Source organism: Lepisosteus oculatus, chromosome 4 (assembly GCF_040954835.1).
Source record: "Lepisosteus oculatus isolate fLepOcu1 chromosome 4, fLepOcu1.hap2, whole genome shotgun sequence".
NCBI lineage: Eukaryota > Metazoa > Chordata > Actinopteri > Semionotiformes > Lepisosteidae > Lepisosteus > Lepisosteus oculatus.
In genome coordinates this window covers 27,252,834-27,270,931 of record NC_090699.1, presented here as the reverse complement: position 1 = coordinate 27,270,931, position 18,098 = coordinate 27,252,834, and the positions used below count along the sequence as shown (strand labels likewise).

The window sequence follows — 18,098 nt, the reverse complement described above, 5'->3', positions numbered from 1 at the left end:
AAATGTAAGTCCAGTTCAAGACTATCTAACAGATAGCAGCAGAAGTAAGTGTATTTTGTTAGAGAATAAGATCTGGGAAGGAGAGAAAGCGTAAAAGCATCTAAAAGCTTCTTATCAATAAGAAGCCATTTGGCTCTTTAACACTTCCTCAATTCACATGAGACTGTGGTCATGCTTTTAAAAAAGCAAGGTTTTAATTTGATTTCAAAGCATCAGAAGATGGCATAAATCTGAGAAACCACACATTATCCTATCCAGCCATTCATCATACCACACTTTGTTTTCACCTGATTGTAGATTTTACTTTCACTTTGCCGGTATAGCGTTCAAGACAGACAGAAACCAAGCAGCCAATTTCACACACACCATAAAAATGGCCAGCGGGCCAATTCTCAGCAGCATAGGCACCAACTAGAAAGTGCTAAAAATGTTTCCCTGATAAGATAATCTTATTAGCCAAATACAATTTCTTGCATTAGGAATTTGTCATTTTGGATACCCCAGCTTGCTCTCCATGAGACTCACATGGGGGGAGAGAAGCTTGGGGTCAGAGCACAGGGTCAGCCACAGTGCAGCTGGGGTTAAGGGCCTTGCTCAGGGGCCCAACATAGTAGGATTCTTCATCCAGCCACAGGATTTGAACTGGCAACCTTCCAGCTACAGGCACAGATCCTTAGTCACAGTGCCAAGCAGTTGTACTTACCTTACATGGATTGAAGAGCTAGAGAAAATGTTTGGTGTGGGATTGTCAATGATTTTGAAGTGTCCTCATGTCACTTAGTCCCACTACTAGCAATACAACCAGATGGACTTTAACCTCCTGAACTCCATTAGGACTTAGAGGCTCCTGGGCCTCTAATCAGCGTTGTACTTGTGGCTAAACCTACACTTTATTCCTTTCAGCGTTCCTTGTGATAAATCAAGTGACAATAGTTAGCAGGTTTGTTCCTCCTTCCAGAGGTGGAAAGTGAAATGCGTTTAAAACAAATTGGCCCAAGATTTCTTTTTTCTGTTTCTCAAAGACTGTATTTTGATCATTCTGTCATGTTCTTATCTTCAAAGGTAACCCTAAACACATGCACATAATGCCTGCCTGTAGATCCCTCGAAGTTAAAGTTGTGTCTTGAAGTAACATTAGAGATATCTTCCACATCATTACAAAATGCCCAACAAAAGAAAGCACAGGTTCACACATACACTAGATTTGACATGGGATCAGAACTGCACAATATCTCCTGCTAATTATTTCAGAAGTAAAAGTGGCTGTGTGGATTTTATCTTTTCTTGCCACTGACTGAATTCGTTTTTAATAAATGGATGTTGAGTGCTGTATCAAGCCAATGAGGTGTCAGTCTTAATTAGCCTTTAGTCTCTTTTTCTATCTCTTCAAGAATTTCTCCTACGTTAACGTCTAATAAACTTTCCATTATTCCAGGAGTGACATCGGACACCTTAGGACTATAAAACAAAACACTTTTGTCTGAACACTGTAAAAAATAATTCAAGCAGATATTTTTCTCCTTTAAATCGGTATGGCATGTGAATAACCCTTTGCACCACCTAATCATTTTGTTGAATCAAGAACAAATGTTCATCTAATTACAGTAATGTATATTTCATTATACTACTTACACTGTGAGTTAGAGGTAATAACACAGCAGGAGGAAAACGGGCTTTTACAAATACAGGAATGAAATTTTCAGAGCACACAGTTCACCACTGGCCTGCTCTGTGGCTGTCAATGCAGGAAAAATGTGGCTAATGGAGGATTTTATTTCCATCTGTTACTTTGATGGATGTAAATGTGCAGAATCACGTTACAAATGCACTTCAAGGTGCTGAATTATGGAGACTTGATATTATTTGTGTGCTAGCTCTAATTGATTACAAAAAGTCTTGCCACTTGACCACTTGCAGATCATCAATCACTTGAATCAATCATTTGACTGCACAGGACAGGAGCAGCTGAGGACTCTTCAGAGTGCTGATCAGACAACAGGGGAGGGTTAGTTGGACTTCCAATATCTGTACATCACTAAGTATTCCTTGTATAATAAATAAAACTGTAAACTTAAATATGTTAAGAAAGAAGCGCAATCACCTACTGTAGCTCTCCTGGTAGGTCTGCTATGGAAATACTTCAACAGGAAATGTTCTCCATGTACTCAAGCCTCATGAGGATACTGCCCTTCAGACAGTGACTTCTTGAGTGCTAAAACGTTCCTACAAGTACTTAATTAAAAATGAAATATGAAATATTTCAAAACTATATATCAAACACAAATAGTCCATACATTGCATCAAAAAGAAAATCTTTCTTATTTTGAAAAATAAAACTAAAAGCGCAATGATGCTTTGATGAAAGTTTCTGTTTCTCTGCGTGGCTCCAGACATTAACCTCACATTCTCAATGTCTATTCCATTTATAATACAGTAGCTAGTAAGAAACAGACAGGATTCAAGGCTTCGATCCACAGCTGACTTTCAGCTGCAAAAATCCATAAAATGTATTAAAGTAATTAACATAACATTTATAACATAAAATATAAAAGACGCCTAGATATGTGAAACAGTCCTGTAGTGCATGAATATGACAAACAAAACATCAACACAAAGTTTGAGGAACATATTTCTGTTGAAAACTATGCTCTGAAGCTCATTTTTTAGAAATATTTCAAAGAAGCGTTTCAGAAGGCCTATAAAATTTCCATTTTGGGAGCATACTAACTGATAAGAAAATGGCATTTCTGTTTTGTTTTGTTTATTCAGCATTTTGTTCTGTAAAATAAGATGACAGACACGAAACTATTGTACATTCCTAGTAACTGTCTGACAGACTCTCTGTTTAGAATATCTCTAGTCACGAGCTTGACGTGTCACACACAGTATTCAGCACATTGTGTTCTCAAGCCCAGGCCTTCACTTACAGTTAATTGCCTTCCAGAAATGGAGGCTCTACGCATCACTATGACTTTCAGGACAATGAGTTCTCCTGTCAGACTCTCCCCAAAGCATCTATGCCCTGGAAAAGGTCAAGTCAAAAATGCTAACTCAACGTCAGACGATGACTCAAGTCCTTACAACAGCACTATAAACTTAAAGAAATACAATTTAACTGAATTCTTAGAATAACACACACAACTTTAAACGTGACCTCCGATGACCAAGACAATGAAAATTCAATGGAAACCATTACCCACTCATATTTGTTCCACTAAAGCCTTGCTATTCCGTTCACAGAAGCATGTCATTTATAAGAATAACCACTTAGAAGCAAAGATTAATCAAATGATTCCATTTGACATGCATAGGCATAGACATAGGGATAGACCTCACGGGATGGAAAAACATTGTGAAGGAAATTAAATCTAGTTCTGACTCCCAGCAAAAAAATCCAGTCAAAAAGTAAATGAAAAGTGAGCTGAAAGTGGTTTGTATAAAATAATACATGATGTGATAAAAAAGTATTATCTGTATGGAAAGCGCCTGCCTTATTTTGTTTACAGGATCTTAGCAACAAAACTAAACATGAGAAGAAGTAAAAGAGTTGTTTACAGGACATACATGTTACTCAAGAGATTAGTTCATTATCGGTTCTCTGCTCAATATTTACATTGCCTGAAGACTGGAATTACTTGTAATAAAGTCTAGAAAAGTATTTGAATTTTTCACATGAACAGATACAACTAATTTTAACATCTCTACATTATGGTTAAATTATATATAAGACTCACATTTCAATATTCGCTGTATTCATGTGATAGTAGCTTCTAAATGCAGCTGCAAATCATGTTTAAAATGTATAGATCTGATTAAGGTTACAGTTTTAATACACAGTTAACCGTTTACTTGACCTCATAATCACTTTTGAAGGAAGAAAACTCAGCGTCATTATCTCACCCACTGTGTTATACCATCAGTGAATGATGGAAGGGTTTGCATATGGGAATGCAACCAGAACACTTTTATGCAACTGTATAGTAATTCATCACATTTCTGTTTGACAGTAAAACCTACTTAAATACCACAAATCCGTTAGAACTGAAACCTTTTTTGACACATTTTCTCAGAACTTGATTTAACTGGTCATACTGTAAAGTGGTGAAGTTGACTTTTAGAATATAAAGGTATTGAATATTTCCAGTATGTTTGCCTAAGGATGTGCTGTACTAATCTTAAGATACTTACGTACAGTATGGTATGGCATACAAAAGACTTTTCTTGTGTAGATTCCTTTGGATACCAAGCAAGTAATGGCGTTTATTTAACAGTAGTTCAGGAGAAGGTCAAATTCTAATGTCACACTACCACTCCCCTACTCCTACTATAAAAACTCCCAGGCTGTGCCCCACAACCCCAGCTTCACCACTGCCACATTCTCTCTCTGGCTCGTTCCTCATTCTCACTGGCCAGCACTGTCATTTCCACAGCCAGGTGAGGACAAAGTACTAAGTTTGCCACACTTTCATATTCACCGACCGGTTTTGTCTTTATTAGAATTTGCCCGAACCTCTGAAAAAGTCTGTAACGTGAGTCACATGAGTAAATGTGAGTAATGTAACAGCAAACTAACTTTTTTTCCCCAATAAATTTGCAGTGGGTCGATTCATGTCCCATTAAAGTCAAACAGAACAAAATGTATAACCAATTATAAAAAAAGAGTCGGTTTTTCTTTTGGCATTCTGCAGGATGTAAAAGAAATAGATTTGCATCATTAAACATAAGTGAAACTGATAACTTATACACAGATATCTCAGGAATGTTATGCTCAGGAGGCTGCAAAAATGTGTCTTCTAATAATTTTGTTAATTAGCCATGTTCATATATATGTGTTTCCTTTCTTCCACAGTTCCACTGCTTCTTAATTTGACAGGGATTTATGAACCGGCTTCAGGCTTAATTATGAAATAAATAGGTTGAAATGAAAAGTTATGACCAAAAGATCTCACTTCATGCATAATTCTCATTTTGGCTCTTCTTTAATGGTATTTCAGTAATGTGTCTTAATTAACTTTCACATGGTACAATTAAGCATGAGGAGTTTCCATCCTGTTGCTTTACAATAAGATTATCACCACGGGCACAGACATCATTTACTTAGACTGGTGCAATCCTTTTAACAAGAGCCTTTTCAACTCTAGGGTCATAAAGGTGAGGACACTCACTGATGTCTGTGACTAAGTTAAAAATGCCCATATCAAAGGAACAAGAAATGTCACCTGTGCAAAAGGTTTCTTTTTGAAAACATGATATTTTTCCATTTCAAGCTTCACTTCCTAAATTTAAATTGCTCCCAAACACCAAAGTTAAAACTGTGGAGGGACAAACCAGTCTACATCTCACAGATGACAAAATCTCAGGACAAATAAAAAAAATAAATTTATCTTAGCACATTCCAACACACAAATTAGAGTGCTTCTTTTGGATCTAAGTCTTATTTTGAAACTTACCCAAATATTATTGCCATTCTTGGAAAAATGAATGGGATAAATGTTTAACAAGGTCAAGTTCAGACCTTAGCATTCCATATTTTAAAATACTGAAGTGACAAAAATGAAGATAAACTTAAAGATAGCAGAATTAAGCTGAATGTTTTTGTGCAACTCATTCATTACTACACCTATATTTTCAGCCAAATACTTTTTCTTTCTCTTTCCTTCTTTTCTTTCTCCAAGCTGAAAATACTGTAGTTTTCTAATTAACCCATTATGGATTTAGTTCTTTCAAATGAATTTAAAAACAGTTTATGTTCATGCTGAAAGCTAGGCCAGTGGTGTAGGTAAGGCTTGTCTTAGTTTGTATTGACAAGCTGCTGCGTGACGGGAGCTGTTCTAAAAAATATAGCATTTAACTACAGCTCTAATTGCACTACTGTTTTGGAAAGTGAATTTGAGTTATGATTGCTGTTTTAAAAGATAATATCTGTGACTTTAGGATGAGGGGTAAAAATACTTAAATCTGCTAAATGTATAAAATGTGTACTATCATGAGTACATGCAATGTGAAGAAGACTGGACTGCCTCCCTCTGGAAGCAGAAGAGTGGGAGCAGACATTTCGCAGATGTTCAGTAACAAAACAGGCCTGTCCCCTGAGAACGCCTTGGCAACCTCCAGTACATTCCCCCTCACGTCTGTACAGAGAAGTCCCTGGCTTAGAATGTCTTATGGGAATCACTAATGAGAAGACATGGAGAAGAGCAGTGGAATTTGGCACAGTTATAAGGTAATGGGGAAGAGTCACAAGTGCAACTGATTTCTGGAAAATGCACAAACATAAATATACTGTCTGGAAGACATGCAAACACAATTTCATTTTCAACTCTGTCTCAAGTATCCTGCTGCATTCTAAGATACATTACTTCAATAAATATTTCCAAACTCCAGCACACACTTAAATCATTATTATTATCCTGATTGATCCATTTCATATTGTTACATATTTGTGCCTCATCTGTTCAACACACTTTCATAATTCTATGCCTGTTCACTTCTGGCTTTTAATATAGAAGACTCCCATTGCTGTTTGGAGATTCAAGCATCTAATGTTTAGTGGGTGTCCTACTCGCAATGGCCTCCCCTTTTCAAAAGGCACTTCAGCAGCTTGGTCAAATTTTAATTAACGCAAAGTGATGACAAAATTTAAAATGATAGGGCACTCACTGAGATTTTTCTTGGGATTTTCAACTTCTGAGGAATGATGCAGAGAGCCACTGCGCGGGATGTGGTGGTGTGGAGAGAGGGGTGAGAAAAAAGATACACACAAATGGTGATCAGCAATCAAGATATTTGCTTAACAGAGAGCGGAAGTGAGAGATTACAGTTCGACTTCCTCCCGAACTGCTGATTAACACATCCAATTTAGGAGTTCAGTCAGATTCTAATTTTCAAATTCAACTTGAAGAGATGGTGAAATTTAAAGGGATAGCTTTCCACCCTGGAAAGAATAGACTGAGGTCAGGCAATGGCTGACTGAGAAAAGTCAAACAAGTTATAAAAATAAAGAGGCACGATGGGCTAATACCAGGATTGAGCTTGATGAACTCAATGTGAACACCCTGAGCTGGTAGGACTGAATGAACGAGGACTGATTTCACACAGAGCTCCCAAAAGAAGAAAAATAGTAGCTAAAGGAATTTTCTTAAAGTGATATTCCTGAGGGCGAACAGGAGTCCGGTGTGCTTGAGAGATGCCACAGAGAGGGCCAGCACTGCACCAGCTGGGCGCCAGGAGAGGGTGGAGGAAAGGGGTTGAGGACCCATCACAGAATCACCCAGTGCCAGAACGAGAGTGGAAATTGGGGCCACCGGGGTTGTGAATGGGGAGTCAAGGAGCCAAGGCCCAGTGCAGGATAGAGACAGAAAAAAAAGATTTGGGATCTGTAGTCGCAGTTGGTTGGAAATTCAACCAGAAATGGGGCGAAAGGGAAAGAGCGAGGTAACGAGGGACTGGAATGAAAAAATAAATGGGGGGGAGAGGCAGCAGTTGCTCTGGAGTTGCAAGGAGTTGTGACATCAGAAGTGCTAGGAGAGAACAGCTGACATCATGGCATGTGCAGGGGAGCTGGTGTTTCCCATGGAAAGGTAAAGGTCAAAGAGTTGCTTGTTTGTGTTGAAAGAAGACAGCTCCTACTCTGGCTTGGAGGAGGGCGATGATGGTCAAATTGCCAGGTCCTACTGTGCTAGAAAGGCCAGCGAGCACAAGGAGATGAAAAAAAAGGTATGGTCAAGCAACACTGAGAATAGCAAGATTATAATGTGACTCCCCCTCAAATTTTGGTTTAACAACTCCATGTGGAGGGAAAGCAAAGCTATAACGTGAACCTTCTGATCTGAAGCCATTTTTCTTTTTTTCTGAAATTGTTTTTTTATTTCACAGTAATAGAATGTGTCATTTTATAATATAATGATAGAGGCATTTAAAGGGTATTAAGGCTTATTCGTTTTAATTAACTACAGATGCTTAATTAGTGCAGCTTAAGGTAATTCACAACACATGTTTTAAAGTGTGTAGCCCCACATTCTTTCCACCTTTGATTACAAGATGGTAATAAACTGCTGATTTTTAGAAAGATCAGGGTAAAGGAATAAATGAAAAAATATTTGGAAAGAAAAACAAGTTCCTTTCAAGTTTTGATTTTCATTACATACGAACTACCTATAGTTTAACACTATACTGTAAGAAAATACTGTGAGACCATTTACACTGCATTTATTACAATATGAATAATCAACAATAAAATGACTTTCAATTAAATTAGTATTTTGCAAAAAATATAATAAACTTTTTTGAACCCTTAATAATGTAGAAACATGTTCTGAAAATCCTGTAAACCTGTAAACTGAATGCACTTCTTACATAAGAAAATTATGTTGTTTAATTTCTGAAGAACAAACGAATGCTTCAATAGTGATGTACTTCTGGAAAATAAGAGTTTAAAATACCTTTTGTCATCCAGACATTTGGTAAGACTTCTATTCTAGAAAAACTTTATTCTGAGCTTAAAAAGATTGTTGAACAATCTCTACACAGTACTATATTTTCTTGGTCTGTTCAGTGTTTCTGAAGATATCAACCTGGATACTAAGGTTTGTATGACATCACAAACCATTTTGATAGGTTTCTTTATTTATTTTGTAATTGAAATGAAACTGTTAAGTCGTCACATGTGACCTTCTTAATTTAAAATATATCTCACAAGAATTCAATCATGCTGCTGATCAAAAAAACAATACAAGGCACATGCTACATACTAACATATGCTACAATAGCTGACTGTGGGAACACACTGTGAAATGTTAACCTGAATATCTTGTGAAAATATTTCTTCTGGCTTCTGGATTTTAACTAGACAGAAGCAACACCCAGTTCCCATTAGAAGAGAGGTGTCACACTAAGTAGTCCAATCACACAAGTCATGTAAAGTGCATTTATATACATTTAAAACACTGCTACCCATTGTTTTTCCAAGTCTTACAGAATAATTGCTTACTTCACCGCCTCCAGTGTGCCTTGGTGCTCATTGTTAAATATAGAGTAGTCTCTGGAGACTACAGAATATATGCAGATACACAAGGAGAATATAACATCTACATGAATAAATCACTGGTTATATACATAATTCTATTTACATTTAAAAAAAATAATGGTCAATTGAGTAGCATTGTCCTTGGGATGACAAAATATAGAGCATATTTCATGTGATTTCACAGAAATGACGAGGCACCTAGTGTTTATGAAAATAAAATTGCCAAAATGAAAATAAAATTATAAATCTATATACATCTAAACTAATGTCCACTCAGAGACCTGCCTGCCACAGACTGTTATAACAACCAAACTGTCGCCAAATCTCAATCATTTGTAAACAGACACATCGGGTGATAATTAGTTAATTAATTTGATTGGTGATGGGTTAAAAATGCACATTCTCACATGGGTGTGAGGAGCATGTTTGATATTTAAAGATGTTAAGGCTGTTTAAGAGACCTGTGTTCCAAAGACCAGCTGAATCTCTGAAACAAAGAATACAGCACTATATAGTATCACCACCAGGGGGTTTTAATGTGTTCACATTCCTGAAGTCCCCTTAAAGGTGGGTCTGTCACCTAGTCATTCTAGTCAATGAGGAGCACACAATCTGGGTTTAGGTACAGTACATCAAAAAGAACAGTATGGGAATTCTTCAAAAAGGTACTTTCCAATAACCAGACTCATCCAGAATAGTAAAAACTATCTTTAGTTAGGCAAATCAAACTAGGAGCAATACTTCCATTGGAGGTGTGGTTTGCACACAAGACTGACACATCGTTGACTAAAACAAACTCCAAGCTAGACAGGAGTTCTATGAGATAAAAGTATGACAAGCCTATGGGTCCTGACTTTTATAGATTCTTTAGTGAAAGGGTGGAGTTTGATGCTACTTCATTAATACGCTATCTTTTGAAAACTGACTTTACGGGAGCCAGTAACAGGTTCTATTGTTGTTTATTTTGCCAAGCTAAATTTAACACTATTCATGTAAAAAGTAAAAGTAACTAAAAATACTACTGATAATAATCACAATAACAGCGAGCAACAGACCTGTACTGTATATTCAAGCCAATAAAACAAGTGAGAGGAAAAGAAATTAGGGGGCTATAAAGCCAAATACTGTACTGTATATCCTTTCCATTAATCCAAAACCGCTTCATACAGTACTCTATATTGAAATATAATCTTCTCATCCTCTTAGCCTACAACAAGCTAAAAACATAGTCTTCAGGAGCTTTCATATATGATTATGTAAATGCTTTAAAGATTCCTCATTTAAGATCACTATTAAGGTATGGTAGCTTCTCCATGGGCCACATTCACCACTGTGTTTTCCTAACTCACAGTTATTCAGCAGTCAGATCAAAATACACTCAGTACTCTGTTTCTGTAACCTCAGGTCCCTTCTATTTTATTCTCAATAACCTTTATAATCTAAGCATTAATTCTAGATTATCCTCCTAGATAATTTTGCAAAAAAATATTTACTGTAAACAAGTATGAAAATGCAAACACAGTACAAAGACTATGTACTTACAACTAAAAATAATGTACAAATGAAATTAAAGAATATGAATTTGAAAAAAGTTATTTAATTTGAAAAAGCAGATGTCATATTTAAATAATTTTAAAAAACATGATTACATTGTGCGAAACAATTTCAATGATTACACTCAGTGAATTTAGCATACTAAGTATTGCAAAGGGTACTAATATGAGGTAAACACAAGAAAGGAAGGTATTTTGCATTGAATTTTTAAGCCATTCATCATTTAAAGGCATTTCAGAAGATTTGTAAAGCCTCCAGAATTGTGTGTAAAGCAATACTTGCTTTTACTGGCTTTGTACCTCTTACCAGAGAATTTGTATATAACCTGCCATTTAACTAAAACAGAGTTATGGATCATTTCACATGTTGTATTTTTTGTTTTTATTAAACAAATTAAATGCACATCACAAGGTGATAATATCCCCTTAATATCCCAAGATATAGTTGGTAATTAAGAACCTAAATGTTAGAAAATATGAAAATATATACGGTATGCAAAATGTAATCTGTACTGAACCTTAGAAGTCTGAATAATTAATAAGTTATATAATATAGATACAATGGAAGAGTTGATAACTTCTACTTGAAATACTGTACAAAACGTAAGAACAATAATTAAGAAAAAATATGTTTGTTATTCTGAATGTTTAAAAAAATTTGCATTTACAACAGTTACAATAAAGCCAACTTAAAGTGTAGCTTATTACTACAACTGTAACTGCAGTATTGACAGGAGACAGAGCGAGAGCTCACTGATAGTAATTGAAAAGACATTCGGAGCTGGTCAATGTCAGGAATGTTGCAGGACAATGATAGTTTAGCAAGCCCTCAGAGCCCCCAGGCTTTTCCCTCAATAGGATGACTTGACTCTGTATTTGTTATGATTTTTCATCCTGGGGTAAACTGTTTCATTCCTGAATTCATTTTGTGTTTTGACTTAATTTTGTGAGTTTTCACCAAAAAAAAAGCAGAGCAATGCTGATTTAAAATGGTAGATTAGGAGCAGGATCAATTATGATCAAGAAATTGTCTAACCCATAATGTAAAGATTTACATGAGCTATCTTCCAATAACACTGGATTTTCCTACAGGGTTATGAAATATGTATCATTCTTTATATGGCTTAACCTTAAGTTCAGTTGCTGTCCCCGGCCAACTGGCACTGTGTCCACAGAGAGATCTACTTAGAAAAACAAGCTCAGTCTATGAGTTTTAAAAATGAAGCAGAGGAATATTGAATATTGCCTAAGCAGCAATAACTCTTATTCTAAAGATGATGTAGAGGGCTGGTGTTTACCAGTATTTTCAAAGCAAATCGGCCCTAGTAAATACCTTTGGGAAGTAATTCTCTACTGTAGTGTACCCCTAAAGTCAATAATAATCTTTGTTGGGAAGTTATGCTTTTTTGAATGTACAGTATGGTGTGTTGAATCAAATGCCATGCCCTACTAATCCATTACAAAAGAAGGCCTCTCTATGTAACCAGACCCTTAAATATATTATTTATATTCATCATCAGTTAATAAAACATTTAACTTTGCTGTATATAAACACACTGTGGTATTGAATGAAGGTTTTATATTTGACTGCTCCAGTTATATTGGATAGTTCCAGTGTTGTGAGAAGGAGTGTATGCACTAGTGATGGGTTTAACAAACAGCAGGAGAATCAGCATGAGGGGAGCTGTAATACTAGATTAGAATAAAGTGCTAGGACCATTGATTGAGAAACCAGTAAAACAAAGCTGAAAGAACTCTTGACATTAATGACTGTTTCTCTGCAGACTGCACTACACTGGTACCATTCTTGCACGGTGGCTATGCACATACAGTAACTAAAGCTATTAGCCGTCTGCACAAACCAGAAGGGTTACAGGCGCACACAGACTGATTTTTTTTAACACAACCCAGTCTAAACTAGCTCTCGTCCTAGAGGAAGAATAAATAAATAATCTAATTAGTTCAAGCCAGATGAATGGTACTTTCAGAGCACTGAATAAAGAAGAGATCAAGTCTGGGCACCTCTATAAAGATTCTGTCACTTTCAATAGCAAAGGCGCTGGCATAAAGTAGCAAGCCCCTCAAAGAGGCCACTGTAAAAACCATGACCCACTTACCATCACAACTACAAGATAATCTGCTACAATAGCATGCCCATCGTCTGGTGAAGGCAGGTATTATAGTGAAGATTCTTAAAAGAAAGAAAAAAAACAAAGACGTGCATCCTCCCAAGTTTCTGAAATATTTCCCCCCGAACACTTTTCATTTATACAGCTGCTTAAAAGCGGGGGAAAAAGCTCAAATAAACAAGTGGAAATCCAACAGATATTGCAGCCGATATGCAAACAGGACCAGGGCAGAGAATCGGATTTGTCTACCATTTGACAGTTTGGCAGAAGTTGAAAACGATGCCAGAGGTAAAGCATTCTGCCGCTGCAAAAAACTGCGGAAAACAGTACAACAAGCCACGGACATAAGAGCAGAGACATTCATCTTAGAGGCTTGAATGTAGCCTATTATTGCTTAAAATGAGATCTTATCTTTACGGTTCGGTAACCAGGTGCAATCCTTTAATCCTCCAGTTTAGGTGATCGCGGTAAAGAGAAACGGGGGGACATCTACTGTATAAAGGTTGATGTATCTCCGTCAGTTTTTTTGCATCACCAACGCAGTACGTAAAGGATAACTCCTACCTACTTTCCTGTGAAGTTTTACATAATCGCATAAAACGCTTATACAGTTGAAGCAATACAGTACATTGCTACACGCACTGGAAAGAGGAGGAGTCGTAGGCTAACTAGTATACAGCGTGGAAAAAAACGCTAATTTTTAGTCCTTTTTAGCCTTTTTTTCGACTTCATAATTTTAAAGAAATATTAAAACTGAGGTATATACCCTACTGTTGTTCAATATGCATAGCGCCAAAGTTGATCATGACAATGATGGGGACTGTTGTTTATCGATGCCTATATTATTTGCTAGAGATGTGGGTCTTGACTGGGATGTGACTCGATCACACAGGCTACTGGCCACAAGATTAACTAACAACCTTTTTTCAAGTGATGAGACAACTGCAAACAGGCGTTGGTCGATACACAGAAGCAAGGTATGGATGAGGAGAAACAACGACTTTGTAAGGAGTAGCGGCTCCAGAGTTGTTCTAACTCAGTTCAAAGTAATAATTCATTCATTCTTTGTCTCCAGAAATTAGGAGCCGGCGACAAAATATTGAAAAGAAACGCAATTCCTTCGACACATATTTTTTCAACCCGTATTTCTCTGCGGTTTTTTATTTTTGAATACAGTTATTCGAACATACACTTACAGAAGCCTAAAATCACGTAAGAATTAAACGCATTAAAACTAGTATAAAATACTTCACAGATATCTTTGAAGTTAATATAGCATAGTAAATAGATAACTTTCATACAATGTCTGTGTTTTAGATATCTGATGATAGTGATTAAAAAATATAGCCTTCTTAAAAAGGGATAGTGTTATGTCAGATAGTACTGTACAACAGCGCTACGGAGGCAAACGGGATACCAACTTACCTTTAAATTCCACTACGAAACAGCTAAGCATCACTGGAAACTGTTATAGATTTTAAGCAAAAGTTTCTAAAATGATACTGTAGATCCACCTTGGTGAAAAATATTGTAATAGAATTTTAAAAATGATCTGACATACCTTGGCAGTACCGTATCGCCTGCCACTTGAAGTCCCAGTAAAGCGGAAATCTTTATATTGAGCAAATATCTTCTTGAATGAAATTTCCAATTCCCATTTTCGGTTTCACATAACAAAAAACAGTCTTGCGATTTTTCTTCTGTTTGTTTCCTCCGATACTGGTTTGATGGCTAAGAAGTTGAGTGATAGATTCTGGAATCCGCGTGCACACTGTGCGGTTCACTGAATGCGGGAGCAGCGACGACTGTCTGTTTCCTTCTGACTAGATGGTTTCCCCTCCGCATCTCTCTCTCACTCGCTCGCTCTCTCTTTCTCTCTGTGATTTTCCAGGCTGCAGTTAGGAAAGAGAAGGGGGGAGAGGGGGGCGTCTGTCGGACCATTCAATATCCTCAAATACTTTGCTACTTTTAAGGTATTTTGCTTCCCTGGCTTCAGTGTTCACCGCATTTGTCTACAATAGCAAGCAATTACTATGAATTAGCTATCAAAGGATAGTGACTGTTACGGTTTTATAAAGGTTAACCCCCCCACCACCCCTATTCAGAGGACGTTCGTAATGCGCTTTAATATTTCTTAACCTTATTAGCAAATGCATTTAGGCACTAGTGCTGGTAATGGATGGCACGCAGATACATGTGTTATGTAAAGGATGTGGCATTACAGTAAGCACAGCTTCCTCTGGGGTCTTGGGTTCTATTCGAGACTGGAATACCTACTGTTCTATGTGGAGTTTACATGTCCTCCCCACGTTTGTGTGTGCAATTGCTCTGGTTTCCTCCTGCTTTCCAAACACAAGCTGACAAGATTAATTTTTGTCTCTAAATTGTTTGTGTGTGCATGCACCCTGGTATAGATTGGTGTGCGAGTGGTGTCCTGTGCTGAGAAAAGTCTGACTTTGTGTCTCTTTGCTTCCAGGATAGGCTCCAGATTTCCATGACTATTACCAGGCATAGACTGCTTTCTGAAAATAGTGTGGTTTCTAACTTGCTTTTTTAAATTAATCATGCTTCAAGGATTACTTTATCAGTCAAACTTATATCTAAATAATATTATAAGAGAAAGTGTGTCACTTACTGTAGGTTTTGCAAAGAAACAAAAATAATTCTTGTTTCATTTATATTTCTCTGTTACATTTGAACAGTGATTGATTATTTGCCAGAAAGAAGTGAAAAAAAATCTAATAAAAACAGGAAGTTTGGTTAGTTTCATGCAGATTTGGGTCACAACACATTTACTGTTGTTGTTTTTTTTTTTGAGAACCTAACAGCCCAAATAATCAGCATTATCGGACTTGTGAGTTTGAATGTTGCTAACAATCTGCTGTTGATGCTATCAGCTGTAAAGTCAAGATCAAAAGTCATCTCATTGCAGAAGTTACAGAGATTTCCTCATTTTAATAAGGCAGTATTGTGTATTTCAGCATGTTTATGTTATTTATGAATAGTAGCTGACTCTGAGCTAGTGCTGCTTCTCAATGTCATTTGGCCATGATTATCACATTTCAGAGCTACAGCTCCAAACTTGATGATGCTGAACTTGCAGTGACCCAGGAGTGGCTAGGTTATGTGAATGACCTGGTAAATAATACCAGGACATAAACAGACACATTCCTTTATCTGTGGATCCTGTGTAAAATGCATCTTTCACAGTATTCTACTGGATGTTTTGTTTCTTAAGGAATGATAAGATAAGATCACTTTATTAGCCATATACAATTTCTTGCATTGGGAATTCATCTTTTCACATACCACAGCTTGCTCTCCATGAGATACAGACATGGAGAGAAACTTGGGGTCAGAGCACAGGGTCAGCCATTTAACCAGCAGCCCCAGAGCAGTTGAGGCCTTGCTCAGGGGCCCAACACAGTAGGATTCCTCTGCCAGCTGTGGGATTTGAACCAGCAACCTTCTAACCACAGGTGCAGATCCTTAGCCACAGAGCCACCACCCCACCCTGTATCTTGAAAATGCATTTAGACCATTAGCTTGTTTCCAGTGCTGGATTTTTTTTCAGAAAGGTGCCTTGTCTCAAGGAATCCAGGTTGAATGTTTTATGATTGAAAACCTGCTAGGAATGAGTATCAGATCCATATTCATTAAACAGATTATCATTTCTGTTTAAAGTACATCTTGCTCCTAAATTACTTTCTTAATATACTGTAACATGTTCAGAGAACTACTTATTAGTAACAGCTGTGGCACCTCTGAGGCTATACGGGAAACAAGGCAGACTACACTCTGGACAGGACACCAATCCTTTGAGTCAGTATCCTGGTAGCTCCTCCTCCCGTTTTCCTGACATGGAGATCTCTGGGAGTTCCTCTCTTTCTGTCAGCAGTGGGCAGGACAGCTCCTTCAAACCCTGTGCCTGAGAGAAAATTCACTCTGGGCTGGAGAATGAGGCTTATTTCTACACCTGTAGAAACCTCTCTTTTGGTTTCCTCCTAGGTTGAAACTGCATCACCCGGTTTCCACACCCTGGCTAAGACCATGGAGGGCATAGAGTCCAGTTCTCCAGTTCTGCTTCTCTGTCTTTGCAGCAGCTCCTCACATCACACACCAGGACGTCTAGCCCTTACTCATTGATAGGGTCACGGGATCAATTGACTTTATGAGTCTAGCCAGGTGGCGACAAGACAGGTCCAGAACTTCAGGGAACTTCAGATTCAGCATCTTCCTCCCCTCTTACTGCAATGCCAATAATGCACATGTTGTTTCTGACATTGCAGAGGGCACTGGGAGTCATGTAGACTTTTGTGTTTCCTTTGCATTTTATTGCAAAAGGGTCCAGGCATAATTTGAATAATGTCAACTGTGAAACCTCTCAGTCATGCATTCAAGCTCTTACAGCTGTTTTTACTGAAATGGGACCAACCGTGACAATATGTTGTTCTGGAAAATGTTTTTCTTTGTTCATTGGATGATAGAGATACCGTAACTGGGATTCTAACACTGATGTTGAGATATCTAGATATCTCTTTTGCTCTGATAGGGAAATTTGTACCCTTGTTACTGTGCCCCGGTGCCAAAGCAGAATTACATAAAACATCTGCAGACAAAAAAAAATATTTTTTGGTGTCTTAGTTACAGTAGTCCCACTAAATGATGTTAGTACTTCGTGCTTCTGTGTTTTCACATTATACCTTTTACATTGCTTAAGTTAGAGGCAGTACCTTTTTTTCAATTAAGACACATGCAAACAAACATTTCATCATAATTCCAGTCAAATTTACTTTTTTTTATTCAGTGCTAATCCTAGTTTTCAAATACAGTAAATGTGCTGAGCTTAGCAAAGCCGTACGGTAAGAATAACATGATAAATGCATGCAACTACCTTACCACCCTTCCTTCTTTTTTCCTCCCTGTCTTTCATTCCGTCTGTTAGGTGATGTCAGCTTTCCAATTTGAAAACATTATTTCATACATTTAATTTTGAATGAGGTCAAAATATAAGATAAAAATATTCATTCCAATTTAAAACACATTTTCCAGTCATTTAAGCCTAATTAAGGATTGTTTCAGTTTCTTAACCTGAATGCTTGAGGTTATATGAAAAAGAAATTGCTATAGATTGTGAGCAAACACTTTCAACAGATTGAAGTGAGAGGTTTAGACCTAAATAAAGAACTGAATAAGTTAAAAAAAAAACATCATTGAAATGAAGTGTCATGTGGATTTGCAGGGCTCTTGAACTTTAAGGGCATACTTTGCTCTCATTATTAAATACAATTTAATAATGGTTTGAATTAATCCTTTTTAGAGTAAAGAATTACATACCAGATTATGTATATTTAATTGTACATTTCTGCTTTTGAAAATTCCAGTTATTTA

The 18,098-nt window shown here is 37.0% G+C and overlaps 1 protein-coding gene across 4 annotated transcripts in view; it reads right to left on the bottom strand.

The window, feature by feature from the left end:
- chst15 (carbohydrate (N-acetylgalactosamine 4-sulfate 6-O) sulfotransferase 15) overlaps positions 1–14,552 on the bottom strand; it is a 55,901-nt gene extending 41,349 nt beyond the window's left edge. Inside the window, exons 1-2 of one of the 4 annotated variants that reach the window (XM_015346489.2) lie at positions 14,269–14,552; positions 6,661–6,710 (exon numbers count right to left, since the gene is read on the bottom strand). The gene's annotated coding sequence lies outside the window, so the exon portion shown is untranslated. Of the gene's footprint in view, positions 1–6,660; positions 6,711–12,695; positions 13,181–14,132; positions 14,237–14,268 lie in introns of those variants that run through there. The other 3 variants (XM_015346485.2, XM_015346487.2, XM_015346488.2) reach the window with 3 other exon arrangements.
- Between the last annotated feature and the right edge of the window lie 3,546 nt (positions 14,553–18,098).